Source organism: Enhydra lutris, unplaced genomic scaffold (assembly GCF_002288905.1).
Source record: "Enhydra lutris kenyoni isolate GAN:26980312 unplaced genomic scaffold, ASM228890v2 scaffoldscaffold13, whole genome shotgun sequence".
In the NCBI taxonomy this organism is placed as follows: Eukaryota; Metazoa; Chordata; class Mammalia; order Carnivora; family Mustelidae; genus Enhydra; species Enhydra lutris.
The window spans coordinates 18,492,943-18,499,787 of record NW_019154097.1 but is presented as its reverse complement, the minus strand read 5'-3'; positions in this window follow the sequence as shown (position 1 = coordinate 18,499,787).

Below are 6,845 nucleotides of genomic sequence, written 5' to 3'. Positions count from 1 at the left end.
GCATAGCCTGTATTAGGGACACAGTAAGTGTTAGCTACCTTCCTGTAGAAATTAGTGAAGTCATAAAGTTACCACCCTCATTGCTTATTACATGAGAAGAAATAATCATTGCTAATGTATGGTGGTCTCAAGGCAGCTGAGTCTAATAACATCACACCAAGGAAGGGATTTATTGTTCCATAGGTATGTATCAATAAGTTTTGATACAATTTGTCTCCAGGGAAGAGAACTGAGGAGTGCCTGAAGGGCAGGGATAAGAAAGAAACTTCACACTATATAACATTTTGTGCTTTTTAAATTCTGAATCTTAGAAATTATTTATCCACTATTAAAAATACAATTAAAGAAACAAAAGTCCTTGCCCTCCCCATTCCATATGGGGAAAGTAAAACATATGTATGAGTGAAAACTCAGGAAAGTGTGGGGGTACACTCACCCAAGAAGGGCGCCTCTGGTGTCTTTAACTCAAAGATATCCATACTGAACCTCCAGCAATTACAGCGCAAGTTTTCCCACCATGGTGCTACTGGTGCCCATGGAGATTTCTGTTCTTGGGCTTCAACTCCAATAGCACAAGTCTCTGTTTCCACCTGTCTGACTCTCCAACTCTGGGGGCAGCCATTTGTGACCTCAGTTCTCTGCTGTCTCTCAAAAGAGTTGATCCTTCCGTTTCCTCAACTTACTTTTTGTCTGGACAGAGTGATGACTTCCAAAGGCAACACACGCTGGCCCAGAAACATAGTCCAGAGCATTTATTTTTGTTCTAAGATTTAGTTATTTATTTGAGCATGAGTGGGGGGTGGGCAGAGGGAGACAATCTTCAAGTAGACTTCCCTCTGAGTGTGGAGGCTGACTTGGGGTTCAATCCCACAACCCTGAGATCATGACCTGAGCCAAAATCAAGAGTCAGATGCTTAACTGACTGAGCCACCCAGGTGCCCCAACGGCATTTATTTTTAATTTTGATAACACTTATCTTTTTTTCCTTTACAGTTACTGATTTTCGTGTCTCACCTAAGAAACCTTTGCCTAGCTCAAGGTCATGAAATCTTTCTCCCATATTTCATTCAGCTTTAGATGTTATGTTAGATCCGTGACAGAGCTTAGAATAGGGGATTGAGATTGACAGCAAAGGAGCAAGAGAGAATTTTCTGGGGTAATTTCAGTGTTCTGTTGGAGTGGGGATGACATAAGGGGAGATATTTGTCAGAACTCATAAAGTGGTATATTTAAATGTGCATCTTATTATATGTAAATTATACCTCAACACACTTAATTTTTAAAAAAGAAGAAAAAATATGTCCAGTGCAAAAGACATAGGCCACAAGACAGGAGCTTTCCAGCTACCAAACTACCACAGACTCCTGACTTACTCAGAGGGAGAGAGACAATAATCAGCCAGAGTAAGGCCGAAGTCTGAGAGATCCACAACCACGCAGTATGTACTTTTTGGGAAAGCCTCCCAAGCAGGCATTAATATTTTCAACTTCAGAGGAGAAAGGAGGAACACAGGGCTTCCTGTTTCCCCCACTTCCATCTACATCTTCTGGAATTTATCTTGGTCCCAACAGTAAAATAGGTATCTGTCTTAATTTTTTCCAAGTTATAAGCCAGTTTTCCCTACATCATTTATGGAATCCATCTTTCCTTCATTGACTTGAAATATATCTTTTACTATGTTTTCTATTTGTAGGTACTTGGTTCCATATCTAGACTCACCCACTCAAAACACAAAGATGTGTGTTTCATTGTTTTGCTACTAATGTGAATAGGATTTTTTTCCATTGCATTTTTTAGTTATTGCTAGAGCTTGGGAAAGTTTTAAAATACATCTCTCAGTCTATGCACAATTATGTATTTTTGTAATAAAGTATTAAAAGAGTGCCCTTTTTAATACAGTATTTCAGAATAACTCATTTTTAAAGTTTTATTTTACTTAAATTCAGTTAATTATGTATATCATTAGTTTCAGAAGATTAACTCATTTAAAATACTTGCCATAGTGTTTTAGCCTGATGTTTAACACAACTATTGCCAAGTGGCTAATTGGACTTGATATGATACAACTCATTGTGACTTTTGCCAGCATGCAATAGTCCACAATTCAAGTATTTGGAGTTTACGTTCTGTGAACTTGTGTATGTCCCAAGAATATAATTTTTTCAGTGCAATTTCATAGTAAAGTGACAGTCAACAGCCTACAAATGAAGGATGAATTTCCAGATAAAGAACCAGGCAGGACATCAACACTGACAGCGTATTATCAGCCCAATTGAAAAAGTTTAACAAGATCTACAGAGCTTCTAATTTTAAGGGAGTAAGAAATCTGCCTTCTTGTCTGGAAAATCATCCAAAACAACCTAGGGCATAAGAAACAGAAAAACAAACTCCATTTAAGAAAAATTAAGAGGAACCAGTAGGATTTTTGTAACCCGTTGTTATAAGAAAGACAGGCAATAACAAGCGATGGCAAAGAGGTGAAAAATCGATTCTGCCAATTTACTCACACATTGCTGATGGGGATGTAAAGTGGTGGGACCCCTCTGGGAAACAGTTCAGGAATTCTTCAAAATGCTAGGCAGAGTTGCCGTGTACACCACACTCACAGTTTCACTCACTGGTATACACCAAAGAATTGAAATCATACGTCCACACAAAAACTTATACCCAAATGTTCATAGCAACATTATTCATAATAGCCCAAAGAAGAAACAACCCAATGTCCATCAAATGATGAATGGCTGTAATGTGGTATATCCATACAATGGAATACTATTCAGCCATAAAAAGGAATGAAGTACTGATACACGCTACAACATAAATAGATTTTTGGAAACATCAGTCTAACTGAAAGAAAACAGACACAAAAGGCCATTCATTGTATGATTTTTTTAAAAAGATTTTATTTACTTATTTGGGAGAGAGAGTGAATGAGAGAGAAAGGGAGAAGGAGAAGCAGACTCCCTGCTGAGCAAGGAGCCTGATACAGGACTCCATCCCAGTAACTCCCAGATCATGACCTGAGCCCAAGACAGACAGCCACCCAGGTGCCCCTGTATGATTCAATTTATATGGAATGTCCAGAAAAAAAAACAGGCAAATTTAGAGACAAAGTAGATTAGTGAGTGGTTGTACAGATTGGGAAGGGGGAAGTAGGAAGTGATGGCTAATAGGTGTGGAATTGATTTGGGAAGAGATAAAAATATTCTTGAATTATATAGTGGTGATAGTTTTTTTTTCTTTTTTTTAAAAAACGATTTTATTTATTTGAGATAGCAAGCATGAGCAGAGGGAGGGGCTGAGAGAGAGGGAGAAGCAGGCTCCCAGCTGAGCAGGGAGCCCCATATGGGGCTTGATCCCAGGATCCTGGGATCATGACCTGAGCCAAAGGCTAACAATTAACTGACTGAGCCACACAGGCACCCCTATAGTGGTAATAGTTGCACATCTTTGTGACAATACTAAAACCACTAAATTGTACACTTCAAAGAAATGAATTTTTGCAGTATTATTCACGATAGCCAAGGTATGAAAACAACATAGTGTCCATTAAGAGATGAATGGATAAAGAAAACACTCACACACACACAAATATCCTTCAGCCTTAGAAAAGGAAATTGCCATTTGCAACATGGATAAAACAGGGCATTATGCTTAGTGAAACAAGCCAGGAAAAGACAAATACTAGGTGGCATCACTTATATGTGGAATCTAAAAAGGAAAGGAAAAAGTCAAACTCATGGGAACAATAGAAAAGTAGTTGCCAGGGGTTGGAGGTGGTGAGAAATAGGAAGAGGTTGGTAAAGGGGTACAAATTCAGTTATCAGATAACTAAGTCCTAAGGACTTGTTAGTGTGTAACATGATGAGTGTAGTTGATAACACTGCATTGTATAATTGAAATTTGCTAGGAGTAGAATTTAAAATGTTCCCCTCAAAAAAGGTAAATATGTCAAGTGATGGATGTATGAATTAACTCAACTGGAGAGGGGGATCATTTCACAATATATATACCAAATCATCACTCTGTATGCTTAAAAAATTAAGAAACACATGAAACCCCAAGCAATATTGTATGAAGACACATACTGTTCAGGAACTTGCATTGACAGGACAGGCAAAAAAAAAAAAAAAGCACAACTGCCTTCTTCCAAGGGTACTGATAAAACCTATGAAGATTTGGGAAGTGTAGATGTCAGGTACTCTGGAAGTGAGGAGGCAACCCAAGGGGCTACAAAGATAGTACTTGAAAAGTACAAAAAGAGCAGTTCAAGGGGCACCTGGGTGGCTCAGTGGGTTAAGCCTCTGCCTTCAGCTCAGGTCATGATCTCAGGGTCCTGGGATCAAGCCCCACATCCAGCTTCCTGCTCAGTGGGGAGCCTGCTTCCCCCTCTGCCCCTTCCCCTCCCCCTGCTTGTGTTCTCTCTCTCTCTCTCTCTCTCTCTCTCAAATAAATAAAATCTTAGAAAGGAAGGAAAGGAGGGAGGGGGAAAGAGAGAAGAGAAGGGAAGAGGAGTAGCTCAAGCCCACAGTACCACTCCTACCTTGCCTGGCATTTATCTATCCATAACCCCCCAGAGAAAACTGAAGTATGAACTGTTACCAAGTAGAACCTGAAAGGCTTTTAACTAGGGTCCCTTGGCCCTGGAAGAAGGTGGAAATGAGATGTCAGGCTGAAAACAGATTAAGTGGAAGTCTAAGGCGGGGGTGTGAGTGGACTTCAACTCCCATCCCACAAGGCTGCTTTCTTCCACCTAGCCCACAATAGCCAGCTGTATAAACCCTGGCAGTTTAGCTCCCTCTCTAGAATCCTATAGATCCTTCCTGAGAAATTACACTGCTTCAAGGATGACTGACAGACACTGACATTTGGGGGTCCCCAAGGCAAAAACTAAGTGACAATCGTCCTTCTGTGAAGCCCACCAATTGACCTACCACTCCCATGTACTCAAGCTTCTAACCCAGAGACCCTGGACTTACAGGTGGAAACATTCATCAACAGACTTTGGATTGCCTCCCTTAGGAAAAGAAGGTAGGTACTGTGTGGGGGGAATCACGAAAGGACATAGTGATCAGGACAGGTTGTGGCTGATGCAATACATGTGCTCACAATGAGGGGGAGACAATTTCCCAGCCTCCTCTGTGGTGAGGTGTCATGTGACTGATTTCTGGCCAATGGAAAAGAACAGAAGTGATTTCTAAGCCACATGTTCCCAGTTTCCGGGTTAGAGCATTCTTAGCACCACAATCAGCTTTTCACAGTGCCCTTAGGCACAATTAGGTAAGAAATACCTAACTGCCCCATTTGCTAAAAAGGTCCAGACAATAGTAGTTGGTGCTATGCCCAATAGCGATAGCTGTTTTCCTAAAATGTAAAATATCCTCGGAAACTCCTATGAGTTCTCTACAGTGACCTGGGACATCTTGGCACCCAGTGGGGACCCATGGTTCCTTTTGATTGATTTCTTTAAAAATTTTATTCATTTATTTGAGGGAGAGCATGCAAGCAAGAAAGCAGCCGGGGGAGAGGGAGAAGCAGACTCCCCACTGAGTAGCGAGTCTGATATGGGGCTCCATCCCAGGACCCTGAGATCATAACCTGAGCTGAAGGCAGATGCCTAACCAACCACAGGAGCCCCAGGACCCATGGTTCTAAGCTGCTTCCAGGTTAGTGTTTAAATATATATACGTATAAATGTATAATGCTCCCGTTCTTGATTTCTTTGCCTCTGGGGCCTCCCAATGGCATAGCTACAAAATGTTGGAAGGCAACAAAATGCAGGAAGCCTGCCTGGGAAATGAACTGTTATTCAGTTAAGCCACTTGGATCTCTTGGGCTCCCTGGCTAGCGCTGCTTACTCCGACCCTGTATTGTCCAATACGGTAGCCACATAAATCTACTGAGAACCACGGGAATGAACACTGTCACATTCTGAGACTGAAAAAACCGAAGCAGAGTCAACGTCTTCCCATTATACACAACTTTATTGTTTTCATAGAACTACAATTCACTTTAACTGTTGCATCGCATAGGATGTTGTACTGTAATGCTTAGACAGGAACGTGCATTAGTTCTAGGATTACAGATAAACACTTCACCAATCTAGGCAGTATCGGCAGATTGATTCGGTTCAGATGATTTTCTTCTATGCACTGGAATAACATCACGATGTGTTTACTTGGATATTTTATGTGGCTAGCACAAGTTCAAGTATACCAAGGCAGACAGCACAAGTTACAGTGATACTTATGCAAATCAGAATCATCAACTGAGATACGCACTATTTTAATTTTAACTATTTTCTAGATTAAAAAAATACGGGAAAACATTTAAATTTTAAACGAAGGCATAATACTGAGGCAGAATTCAGTGCACTACAGAAGCGAGTACTACAACTAGTAAAGAGAAAAGGGAAAGAGGGTCTAGTGCACATTTAACGCTGAATGGCGATTGCAATTTACCGCAGGCACAGTGAAATGAAAAAGCTGCTCGTTGTATACAAAAGTGTTAGATAGAGTAGACAATATTTAAGACAACAGCTAGCATTTGTCATTTCCAGCAACAATCTAGTGAGTTCAATAAGTATTCTAACATTAAAAAAAAAATCCATGAAATTAGTCACATGAAATGAGCAATTCCCATCAAAAAAATTTAAACACTTTTTAACAGGATTTTTGAGCTTGTAAAGTTGGCCAGTTATACAATACTTGAATTCTTGAACACACACACACACACACACACACACACACACAAACACAAAATCTTCGCTGGAAAGATGGTAAAAAGGAATGATTATTTCAGTTATGATAATTTAGTTAGAAAATTATAAGACTTAAAAAGACATT